This window comes from Carassius auratus, unplaced genomic scaffold (genome assembly GCF_003368295.1).
Source record: "Carassius auratus strain Wakin unplaced genomic scaffold, ASM336829v1 scaf_tig00025657, whole genome shotgun sequence".
NCBI lineage: Eukaryota > Metazoa > Chordata > Actinopteri > Cypriniformes > Cyprinidae > Carassius > Carassius auratus.
Window position 1 is genome coordinate 12034 of NW_020525443.1, and position 13587 is coordinate 25620.

At 35.7% G+C, this 13587-nt stretch overlaps 1 pseudogene; it reads left to right on the top strand.

Annotated features, from left to right (window-relative positions):
* The first annotated feature begins 253 nt into the window (after nt 1-253).
* On the top strand, nt 254-8807 carry LOC113078396 (cAMP-dependent protein kinase type II-alpha regulatory subunit-like; annotated as a pseudogene).
* Nucleotides 8808-13587: the final 4780 nt, after the last annotated feature.

Here is a 13587-nt window from a genome sequence, read left to right on the forward strand (position 1 = left end):
ATTTGCAAAGAGGTGTAAATCTGAAAGCTTATGTGTGAATACACAAACTTCCACGCCATTTAACATGAGCGTGCATGCCTTGCATTACATAATGTGTTTTGTGTTGCTGGTTAATTGTTGTAAGAATGTGTTCAGACATTTGAAAGTCTGCTTTTATTGGTTACAAGCAGAACAACTTATTAAGATCCTAAAATTGAGCATGTATGCGAGAGAAAGATTATTGCTAGTTTTACACCAAAGAGTTAATGGACTGATGGACTGTAACAGCGCCATGAGAAAGCAGGAGGAGGAGTGTGTGCAGACCTGCAGGGCTCCTGAGAGTCGTGCTAGTGCACTCGGCTGTGATCGTACACACATAATTGCAATCTCCTGAAACTGGTACAGCCTGTAGGACAGGCCTTTGACTGACCTTACCGAATATTTAACACACCCACACAGTTACTGAAGGGCACATGTGAGATTTGGAGACTGAATTTGATCGTTAACATTGTCTATAAGTCTGCGCCTCTCAGAATTTGAACCGTCATTAACTCTCTCTCTTTCTCTTTCTCTTTCTCCGCAGCTCCTCCCCCCAGCAGATTTAACCGGAGAGTGTCGGGTGAGTTCTGTTTGACGTCATTGCACTAATCATGTGGTTTAAAGTGTGTGTGAGTATCAGATAAGTGCTGTGCCTTTCCGTCATTTCCCCTTGTGTTTGTTTTATGGTAAGTACGTTGCTGGTATTCCCACTCATTCTGCCCCTTTCAGTTGTGTTCCAGTTGTGTTTGCAACATACACATTCCTTTAATGTGGGATTTTTAGAGACCCACGTCATCATATGAAGGAATCTACAAATGCTACATGTAAAGACATGTTTAACGTACTGAGAAGAATATATCTTGCCTGTAGTTTTAGTTAAAATATCTATTTATTTGTTTGTTTTTAAGAAATTAAAGTTTGTTTCTCCTTTTCTGCAGTGTACATACACTACCATTAAAAAGTTTGTGGTCCCTAAGATTTTTTGAAAGACGACTCTTATGCTTACCAAGTAGAGCCCTGCACAGGCCTCAAATTTAGACCCGAGCAGCTCGGGCCCTCCAACAGCTTATCAACAGCTTATTTATTTTGTCAGTTGCTGGCAAGTAAGCTTACGCGCTTCTGGGTTTAGTGCTACCGACTGTAGATCGTCATGAATGAAATGTCACAGTTTTGTATTGTGCTTTGAAAATGGCAGCGGGTAGCCTAGATTTATGCTTTCGGTTTGAATAGAAATCTTGTACAGTACAATTTGTCAATCTAAAATGGTAATTATACATTAACAACTGTCAACCATGTCAGTAAGCAAATGCGTGCTCTGAACTATTTTACACAACGCATTTCTTATTTTGGTTGTGTATACGGACTTGTGGACCACTTATGTCTACCCCTGCTTATACTGCTGTTCCAGCTATTAAAAAAGTTCAGTATTGTATTTAATGGAAAAGTGATTATATTTCATTTAGTTTTTTGTTAATTTAGAAAAAGTTTGGAGCATTTTTTGTTCATTAAATATAAGTTTTTGCTTTTTAATGTTAACAACCAGCGGCAGACAGTTAGCCTATGTTTGATCAATTTAGCCTTCTCAAATCATCAAAACTTGTCTAAAATAAAATCTTTTTAACAAAGATTAATAACTTCTGTAGCAAATGTAGCTATTGCTGTTGAATGTTAATGCAGTAACGAAGGTTAACTATCTGTTAGTGATATCTATTGATCTTTATAGTTCTTTTGCACTTTAATCTGTGTAAAAAATTTAACTTGATATATTTGTCTGTATTGATTTTATTGTATTTAAATGTTCAGTTATTTTTGTTATAAGAAAAGGTTATTAAACCTGTTATACTGTATTAATTATTGTACAGAATTTCAGTATTGTGAGAATACCGTATACCGTGATAAAAGCATCAGCAATTAATTGCAACATGAAGATTTGATACCGGCATATCCCTACTCACAATATCAGCAATGTAAATAAAGAGCGAATACATGCCTCACAGACATGATAAATTTATCTATAGGAAGTTACTACTTAACAATAAAACAAATCAAAAACTCTTTCATTATAATCATGATCAAAATCCGTAAAGATGCATTAATCTAAATAAACACTATCAAGGTAGCGAGATCTCGTGTTGTTTGCACCAGTGTGGCAATTTTTTTCATCACTAATGATGGAATACTAAAATATAAAAATAAGGAAAAGCTTAAAACAGGCTCGAGGCACCATGTTGATTTGGTGCATGAGAAACACTTATTATTATTATTATTAATGTGGAAAATGGTTGTGCTGCTTAATATTTTTGTAAAAACTGTTATACGTTGTATTTCAGTATTCTTGGTGAATAGTAGGTTTAAAATAATGGCATTTATTTAAAAAGGATGTATAAAAATATATGTATTACTGACACCATACGTTTGAACTTATGTGCAATAAATAAAATAACCTTTATTAAAAAAAAAAATTCTCCTCTGTGAAGTATGTAGGCTTGCCATTATTTTCTTTTTAAGTGGTTTATTTGTTGCAAAAAGATAAAAAATACAAATTAAATAAAAAATTACAGCAACATTTTTCATTACAGCATGCTTTATATGTCCTTAGAACAATGTAAATGGGTACCATCATATTATAGAGTCTCTGTCATTAAAAAGTTTGAAACCAACGTCAGGAGTTTTTCACTTGCATGTGGCTTTATGACTTTTGACAAGTAAATAGTCATTTATTTTTATAGTGTGTGCGGAGGCCTTTAACCCTGATGATGATGAGGAAGACTCTGAGCCGAGAGTTGTCCATCCAAAAACAGATGAGCAGCGTTGTAGATTACAAGAGGCCTGCAAGGACATTCTGCTGTTCAAGGCACTTGATCAGGTACGCGGGCACACACACACACACAGAGATATGAGGGCTATAATACTGTAAACCGACGCCATCCAGGTTGTATCACTCCTGGACTCTATGCAGGCCAGTCAGTCAGGTTTGGTTTGCATGTGCTCCTGATCACACGTGCCCTACTTAAACTACTGCTGTCAGTTCATCATGTTAGAGGAACATATTTTCTAATTAATGTGCTGTTACTTGAACTGATTTGCATTGTTTATTTTTTTGCTGATGTCATGTAGCACGTTTAAGTTGTGCTCTTGTCAGTGGATCAAGTTCTATGAAGTATTTAAAGGTTAACCCGAGTGGGTAATCGGGTTTCCAAAATAGGAATATTTGCATTACTTTGAATTTGTAACACTTGCAGATAAGAATGTTATTGTATGTTATGTAATATTATAATTATCATTATCTGTAGCAGTGGCGAAGACTAAAATCTCATATCCAAAGGGATATTCTTTTTAAAATATAAGAATTGTCTATGCCCTCCTAAAACACCCCCCCCCCCCCCCCCCCCCCCCCATGTCACGATGTGGGAAGATAAGCATTACACCACCCAAATGTTCATACAAAGGAAGGAGGTGTAACTTTTATTCTCACTACCGCCGCTGGCACCATGTTGTGGAGATGCTGTGTTTGGTTGTGTATGCCAGGTTACTTTTTTTGCCTTCCAAAAGAGGACACAACAAGAGATCAGTGGTTAAGTTGTATTTACAACACTGTTCCAGAACAGTTCAACCCAAATATTCAGATGATTCAAACGCAAATTTTAAGCAGTGTAGAGTAATGCTTGTTGTTTGTTATTTCTCCGACCACAAATGCAGACATGGTTTTAAGTTTACGTGCGTGAAATTTAACACATTATAATCCGTAATAATGTCCCCACTGAAATCAATGAATGCCTTGTTTATAATGGGTTAATGGTTTTTCGTCTTGTCACGCTGGGACACGGCATCACAATATGGTAAGGTGGGGTTTCCCAATCCCAGTCCTCTTATCACACACAGCGTTTGTTCTATTTGACCGTAAGTGCCCTGCAAAGTGGACATCACAGGATATTCCATCATGATTCCAGTTCAAAATGTGTATATTTTCCATTCAAAGGGCAAGTGTGCAAGAGGTGAATGTAAATTGTATTTATTTACAGATTTATATGATGTCATGTAAAGAAGACGCTGTGGACAGCAGCGCAGTGCAAGTGTCTTAGTTTTGTGAAAGTGCTTTCTGTCTGTCAGAGGACTTGACTGCACTCCATCTAGCAGTCATGTGAACCCTAAGAATTTTTTTTTTTTTTTTTTTTTCAATGCCCAGTAGTTTTGTATATCTCTACAGTGGATGCTAAATATGTACTGTATGATCCAGAAATGCATTTCCTTCATCAGACTCTGTCTCTTTCTGGTATAGGAGCAGTTTTCACAGGTGCTGGACGCCATGTTTGAGGTTCTTGTGCAGCCACAAGATCATGTCATTGATCAGGGAGATGATGGAGATAACTTTTATGTAATTGAGAGGTACATTTCTTTAAAAACTGTTCTGACAGTGTGTGTCTGTGATACTCTGGTTTATGATACTTTAACAATTTTGCATATATCTTTGCTTATTTTGAAAAACGATTCATCTCCCAGTTGTTTCTTGATTCAAATTTTGAAAATCCTGCTTTTTAATTTCCGCATTTTATGTAAAAAGTATGCACTTTTTGCCTAATGCTCTGTTTCTAACAACAAAATGCATTTACTGCTACTGGATACTTGGTTAATGTTTCTTTATGTAAATATATTTACTTGCACTACATACTGTAAACACTTGTAATTGTTTAAATTAAGAGCTACAGTAACTATTACTGTTTAGTGACTTGATAATCCATGCAGTTTTAAATTTAACAATAGTATTATGCTAATCTTACATAATATCAGTAATATAATACCCTCTGTCCAGATGAAAAGCACCTCTTAAGCGAATGGAGCTGCACTTCACCTGGCACCCTGTCCATGCAAAACTAAATATGGTTATAACCTTCTTTGAAGTTGACCTTTTTCACTACTGTAAAGTGATGAATGTTTATTGTGCACAGACACAGTTATTTGATATTGGCATACAATAATTTGCATTAGTGATTTTATTGATTATTGCAGCTGTAATCATGATGTGACTCAATTTGGATTCAATAAATGAACTGAGAGCAATTTATGTGAATTCCTATTCATTGTTTAACACAAACCTTAACAGTATTCCTCATATTGACTGTCAATACCTGTAGGTCAGGATATCTGAATGATGTGTCACTACCACAACTGTAACTGAATACATGTTTGTTGTGTATTTGCAGGGGTGTGTATGATATTGTGGTACAGAAGGATGGTGTGGGCTGCTGTGTGGGTCAGTATGATAATAAGGGCAGTTTCGGAGAACTGGCCCTCATGTACAACACTCCACGTGCTGCAACCATCATTGCTAAAGAGGAGGGAGCCCTCTGGGGACTGGTGAGTGCTGAGAGAGCAAGTGAGCTGACAGCAAACCCTGTCGATGTAGTGTTCTGTAACAGCACCACCTTGTGGACATGTGCTTGAAACACAATGACTGCAGCTTCACTTACACAAGCAGCAATTTCACATTACACATTCAACAAATATGAAGACTGAAGATGTGTCACAAGAATAATTTCAGTATGTCTGCTTCAGGATCGGGCAACGTTCCGAAGACTCGTAGTGAAGAATAATGCGAAGAAGAGAAGGGTGTATGAATTATTTATCGAGTCTGTCCCACTACTCAAATCACTGGAGGTGAGAAAATGATTGTACATTTATTCTTTTGCCAAACATGTTTTAAGTGGTTCTGTGAAAGAGTAACACTGAAGAAAAACCTTAGGGTGATGAGACCTTTAGAGATGGATATTAGACCATTAACAAAATAATCAAATACTTACCCATCTTTATATCTCCTAGATCTCTGAGAGGATGAAGATTGTTGATGTGCTGGGTGTAAAATTATTTCAGGATGGAGAGCGGATCATTATGCAGGTGAAAAAAGTTGTTCTTGTGTATGAATATCATTGGCCATCAACATAGTGTTAATTATTTTAAAGACTACACATTTCAAATTAAAGGTAAGTTTCAAAGGTAAAATAATAGGTGTGTTATTCAAAATTATGACAAAGTATTGTGACAATGTCTGGTTGTCAAATGTTAACAGAACATTTTCCAAGTTATTGTGATAACATCCATCCTTTGTTATTCTGTTAGAACACCTGTGTAAAAATTAATAATTAATAACTCATTAGAATTTCCTACAGTACCCTCACGTAAAACTATAGATGGACATAGCAAATATCTGCCCTGAACTATTAAATGTGGATTTAAGCATTAATATTAACATTGTGATTTTTTTGTAAAGCTGTTTTGAAACAAAAAAGAAAAATAAATGTGCTTAGCAAAAATAACAATTATTTCATACATCTACTAAAAATCACCAGAAATTTTATTTAGAAAAATGTATTATCTAATGCCGTTGTGCATTTATCTCTATACATATATGATGCATTTAGTTTGAGTCAGTGGATGGTGCCATTAAGAATCTTGCTATCTTCTGTTTAGCTCTCACACACTTGAAAGAACCACCAGACACAAAGCAGGTTCACTTATAGCACTGTAATAATAGAGCAGAACTGAAGATCAGGACTCTGACTGATGCTATTGTATCATTAATCATTACTATTATGGGCTGCTCTATGACCAGGGTGATAAGGCTGATTGCTTCTACATTGTGGAGTCTGGAGAGGTGAAGATTATGATGAAGAGCAAAGTGAGTTCCTTTATCTTTCTTCTTCTCTTGCATTGTGTTAAATAACACCTTTTAAACTCCTGAATGTGCTGAAATAATTTCAGATGTTCCTTTTCAGATTTTATTTTTTTATCAAATACTTTCAGTCCCAGATTAAAATGTAGATACAGGCATACATAGACTATTTCTCCTCAACAATCTTTAAATCACATGACCCTGGACCACAAAACCAGTCATAAGTCCATGTTTCAAAATTGAGATTGATACATCATCACTAAACTGAATGAAGTAGCTTCCCATTGATTGTATTTTTTGTAAGGATTGGACAAAATTTGAAATCTGGAATCTGAGGTTGCAAAAAAAAATATATATATATATATATATATAGATAGAGAGAGAGAGATGGCTTTAAAGTTGTCAAAATGAAGTTCTTAGCCATGTATATTACTAATCAAAAATTATGTTTGGAAATATTTATATTAGGAAATTTTCAAAATATCTTTGATTAATGTCCTAATGGTTTTTGGCATAAAAGAATTTTGACCCGTACAATGTATTTTTGGCTATTGTTACAAATATACCCCAGCGACTTAAGTTTTGTAGGCAGGGTCACATTATAGAGTTTTCTGTTTAGGATGGGACTTGCATGTTTGGCATCCAATTATTTTGGATAATTTAAAGTTACATTTTTAATCTTGCCCCAAATCTAAATGTTCTCTCAGACAAAAGCAGACAGACAGGATAATGCTGAGGTGGAGATCGCTCGCTGCAGTAGAGGGCAGTATTTTGGAGAACTTGCTCTCGTTACTAATAAACCACGTGCTGCCTCAGCCTATGCTATAGGGGATGTCAAATGCTTGGGTAAGTTTCTCTGAGTCCATCTGACTTACATTTTTGCTTTGAAATGTGTGCCGTGTGCTCAATTAATGTCACATGACTGATGTTTGTGTTTCAGTGATTGACGTACAAGCCTTCGAGCGTTTGCTGGGGTCCTGCAAAGAGATCATGAAGAGGAATATCGCCACTATGAGGAGCAGCTGGTGGCGCTGTTTGGATCCAGTGTGGACCTGAGGGACTGAGACGGACTGGCCGTGCCTTACACACACACACACACACACACACGCACACACACACACACTATACAACACGACACATAGGTTATACACTCCCAAAACATTTTGTAGGCACACATTCCTTTTTATGTGCACTCATTCTTCAGCCAACACACTCACTCTTTCAAATCATACCTCTCACACACACACACGCACACACATGCCTGATGTCATTGCGTCAGCTGCTCAGTACGAAATGGAAACATTACCAGCTCAACTGCTGTGACCCTGAACCAACCACAGCCTGGAGAGAACATACGCACACAAACACACACATTCACTCACACCAAAAATTCCCAGCCAAGGACCCATCCTTTCTCATGGTCACTTGCAGTCACAACAAAGAAAAAAGAAAAAGAGACAAGATAAAATAATCTATGTTTAAACAAGAAAAAAGGTTGATATCTTTCAATAAAAAAATGCAAAAAATCTCAAAAATGTAACATTTTAGAGCATTTTATGATAATGCAAAGCTTTGATAAACTTGTTTAAATATTACCTGTTTTCTTTCCCTGCTGTTGGTGCATAAATGTTTTTGGTGGTATCCACAGTGACTGATTTTTCTCACTTAAACTCCATATGTTGTATTGATTAATGTATTCCTATTATTATCATTTCATATTATTTTTGTTGAAGGTTGACTCACTCTTATACCACCCTAATTGGAGAATGCGAGGCCGAATCTAGTGCAAATTCTTCCCTTAAGTCTTTCTGAATGAGTCGTCCTGAAAAATAAATAAAGCAGACATTTTGGTAACCTGCTGGGACTTTTATGTTGCGAGTGTGTGTGTGTGTGTGTGTTGGAAGGTGCGGTCTGTAATTACAGAAACAGTGCCATTTAAATGTCAGGAATCAGTTTTGTGTTTGTAATCTTTTGAATGGAGACACCAGTGTTTTGGAATGGAGTGTTATTTTTCTTTTTCCTTTAGGGCGTTAGTTGGCTGTTGTTAGTTGGTTATCATCATTGAGAGTTGGCTAGTTTCAGCATTTACAGATTGTACTTTTAATAAACTTTGGATAATTCAGGGTGTCTGCTTTTATTTGGGGATTCTGTTTTTCTTTATGGAGGGGGTGTGAGGAGTAGTGTTCGGAAACATTTTTCATGCTCAATTCTTTGATTCTAGATGTCTACAAAAAATTCAGTCTACAGATTGCATTTAATGAAAAAACGGGTCATGGGCCAGGCATTATGGATATATTTGGATACACTATCCTTTATTGTGTTTGGGTGGAAATTATTGGTTTCAAGTAAACAGTCAAGCTTTCCATTTTGATTTTATAATAGATGAATCATTATTATTCCCTCCTACATTATTATTATTCCCACCCTACTGTCATCAGAGCCTACGAGACGTGAACTAGGGCGAGCTTGAGTTCACCAAGTACAACATGTTCCTGGATCAACATCCTTGTTGATCCTGGAAAAACAATCCAATCAACCAATCTGAACTGATATATAACTTTTCAGAAAATACCTGTTTTAGGCTTACAACCAGAGTTAGGTGCTTTAACACTCTTGTTAATCGGATGTAATTTCCCACTGATTTTAGGAATAAATTATGGGTAGTAGGGTTAAGGGTAGGGATTGGGATTGGGTTAAGTCTATATTTTTGAACAATGTTGATCCAGGAAATATGTCTTACTTGGCCAAATCTCGGCAACCTGTGAACTAGACATGAAAATGATTAGTCATTTAAATAACATTTTTGCATTCCTGGCCATTGGTTAAATTTGGTAATAAATATAGTTCTGAGACTCTTCTGGAGGTTTTAGAAGAGTCCAGTTTAAATGGCAGTATCGAAACCATACATTGTAGTTATGTCAATGAAACAATGTTGAAGGAAATGTACCTTCATTGATTATCATTTACTTTTCCCCAGTTACCTGAGGGTAAAATATTAAAATAGTATAAGGTAATTTGTTTTTGTCTTTTTCCCCAGCTCTGAGACAGTTTGCTTGGCAGTCCTGTCCTTTTCTAAGCAAAATTCACTTGTCATAATTAATTTTGAATTTCTGTATTACTTTTTTTTTACTATGTTCATAAACGCCCATTTGGTTTTTTAAAGTGGAAACATTGTGTTCAGTATTAAGAATGATTAAATGGTCCATATGTAACATTTGTAGTAAAAATTAAATGGTTTGTTCAACATACCTGTTGATCAAAAGTGCCGTTAGATTTATTTTTTTTATGTAGTTTTATTTTGTAACCCTGTTGACTCACCACTTATGTGAAAATGTTGTTGTCATAATTTTTTTGGTAAATGATCAGCCTTGCCTGAACTACATCTACAAGGAAGCCTAATATGTATTCTATATAAGGAGAAGTTACTGGATTAGTTTCAGATGTGGTGTAGGCCTACTTATTTCTGCTGTTTACTCTATGTGAAATGTCACAGCTTGCTAAAGTCACACAAGCCACTGCTAAATTATGTCATTTCTAAAACTTCTGGAACTAATTTAGTTATTTTCATAATGTATCAACATGCCTGAGGAAGAATTATTTGTTAGTTTATTTTGTGTGTGTGTGTGTGTGTGTGATATTTTTAATTCTTCGCTTAAGTCTTTGAATGTTACATCACATCTTACTGTTTTTTCCAGCATCTCACACTATAAGAATGAAGTGTTTAAATCAAGAATCATTCCGTTTCAGCTGAGTCTGCCATGTCAGTAAATGGCATTTAATATAAAGCATTTTGCAAGCCATCATGGCATATGTTGTTTATTTTAGATATGTATTTGATTTTTGTCATATGGTTTATCGTGTAAGGTTTATAGCAGGTGTTAACAGTGATTAACAAGCATTAAATGTGAAGGGCAGGGTCGGGTGGGGATCAGTGGCGTAGCCAGGGGAGGGGCCATGGGGGCACTGGCCCCTCCTGAAAACTGATTGGCCCCCCAGTGTGCCCCCACATTTCTACTTGTCTGTCACTCACAAATTCAAATTATAATCTTTCAGTTTAGTAAATAACTCATGATTGAGTCTCGATGCTTCTCAACGAGGACTAAGAATAGCGAGCTGCTGTTTTCCAAAAAAAAAGCACCTATTTTAAATAGCTTATGTTTTTCGATTAGCGAGTTGTTGCAGTGCAAGAAGTGTTTGGTACTAACGTTAACGTCTTTCGGTGTTAGACAGACCAGGTTCGATGACGATGTTATCTCCTAGAGCAGACCAAGATGCTAATCATTATATTTACTATGCTCCTCTGATGCTGAATGTAAAAGGGGTTTACTGCGTTACGATTTACTTATTTTTCGGCCGAACGCGCCGATATAGGCAACAACGCAATTTAAAGCAATGGTTTAAAAAAAAACTATAATAGCAATTCTAATAAAGTCATTATTGAATCATGCAGTCCATTAGCGACTTTTTTCACTCAAGTGAGGTGACGAAACAAATCGTGTAATGTTTATCTAACGCTCCACACTTGAGACTTTTTTTTTAAAAGTCTATATGGGTGAAACACATGCAGAGGTGGGTAGTACGAGTTACATTTACTTCGTTACATTTACTTGAGTAATTTTTCGTAAAAAATCTGTACTTTTACTTCGTTACTGTGAGCGACGCTCCTCTCGTTACTTTATCTTAATGCAATAAATGTTATAAATGCTTCAGTTTATTCCAAACGCGCCGTCTACTTTTCCCTGGGCAATGAGCGATGCCCATTCGCTAATGATTCATTCTTTTGAGTCAATTCTGTTCAAAGGCTTGATCAAACCAATTGGCAAACGAGTGAATTGGTTCATGAATCAGTTTGAAGGAGTCGTTTAGTTCCCTGAAGCAACGCGCTGAGCGTCTGAAGCGGTTCACTCAGAGTTGTAACGTTTAACATCAGCAGCGTTGAAAACGTGGCCATGGAACTGCACTGAATTGAAAGCAAATCTGCAAAGGCTATTATTTGCTTGCGATGGAGATCCTTATTAGATGAACACCGTGTGTGCTGTCTACTGTTTAACAGGTAATAACTTGGGCTACATTCGATTACAGTACACGATACCACTATGACATTAGTTTGTTGTACGTGTGTGGTTTATAACAGAGGGGAGTCAAGTTGAATGCAGCTTCCAAAAGACAAAAAAATAGCCGATTAAGATTGTATTAATTTTAATACAATCACACCGGTGCGAGTACGTTCAGCAAGTCATATCATCAGCTGTTAAATTCAGATCTGTGATCGCTTGCTGGCGCTGAGCCAGAGATAGATGCGTTTTACAGCGTTGCGCATTATAACCAATCACACACGGTTCTTTTGAATGCAATGGCCAATCAGAGGTGTTCCGATGATTCATCGCTGAAATGCCGGTTCTTCCTTCACTCGCTCACTGACTGAATACCTCTTTCTGGCGAATTCTCTCGTCATAAACAACAAAGTGCAGATGTGTGTACGAATCTATAATTAAGATATTGATTTCACAGTGTTAACAGTTTCAGTTATTTTAATGGGAGTTTCTGAGAGTGATTGAAATCTAGACTGTCAGTGAAAATGATCTTTAATAATGTAAATGTTATTTGCTCTCTTTCTGAACAATGAAAGATTAGTAGCAATATTTATATCACATTAACTTTCAATGTTAAATTCACATTTAATATAAAGTCAGTCGTATTAAAAATATGTTATGGCATGAAACCTATATCTGTTACTTAAGTAAACAGACAGGGTTTTATAATAAATTGGAGTAAAGGCTGATGAAATATATACATTTACACACGCACACATACATTACATACATTTATCTATATATCTAAATAAAAATAGGCTCCGTATATATGACCCAAAGTAACTAACTACTTGAGTAGATTTTTATTCATTCATGTCATTTGATGACACCCAGAAACATTCTCAAAAAAATCATACATAATTATTTAATGCATGATTAAATAGCAAAATAAATAACTAATACTAAAATAACACTGGACTAATTAAGCTATTCTAAACTGTTTTATAGGATCCACATATTTTACATGTTAAACTAAAGCTACCTTTTTGAACAAGTATTTCTAACAAAGTATGGATATATGATATTTTTAAATCAATATGCTCAAGATTAATTAGCCTTGACATAAGTAGATTTTGTTTATTCATCAATGCAAATTTACTGCAACTGCTGCTATGCAAATTGAATGGGATGTGGATAATAAACAAAAACATTATGAAATTATATTAAATTTATATTAGTTATATTAATTAATTAATTGTGTATTTATTTCTATGAATTATTAATGTTATTCTGCATTTATGTAAATAAGGCTATTATATATATATTATATAAGGCTATTATAAATAAATTCTATTATTATTATTATTTGTGAGTTGTACACTATTCATACATTGGATTCTTTTATTAATTACAGTTTTTCTTTCACTTTTGTAAAGTGAAAAGTTAATACAAATTGTATTTGATTTTTTTTTTTTTTTTTAGAGCAGTGAATAACTGCTATTAAAATATAATAGGGTATCACTGTTTATTACTGATTTTAAAGGTTACTGAACTCTTGAAATGATTTGGATATACAGTTCAAACAACACAAGATTGGCCCCTCTGTATTAATCGTGGCCCCTCTTGTGCCCCCCAGTTGAAAAAATCCTAGAATCGCCCCTGGTGGGGATGCTATAAACCACTCATAACCACCTCGCCCAGTCAATGCCAGTCACACCACATCAATCATTTATAAATCCACACAGCCCCCCGCTTACCTACACCCCAGCAGGGGGCCAGGGACCACCGACTTCACGTGCTTGGGCGGTTTTGAATTTGATTGTGCGGGTACAATTGGCTTAGCCGGGTGGACAATATTTGGGGTCAGTT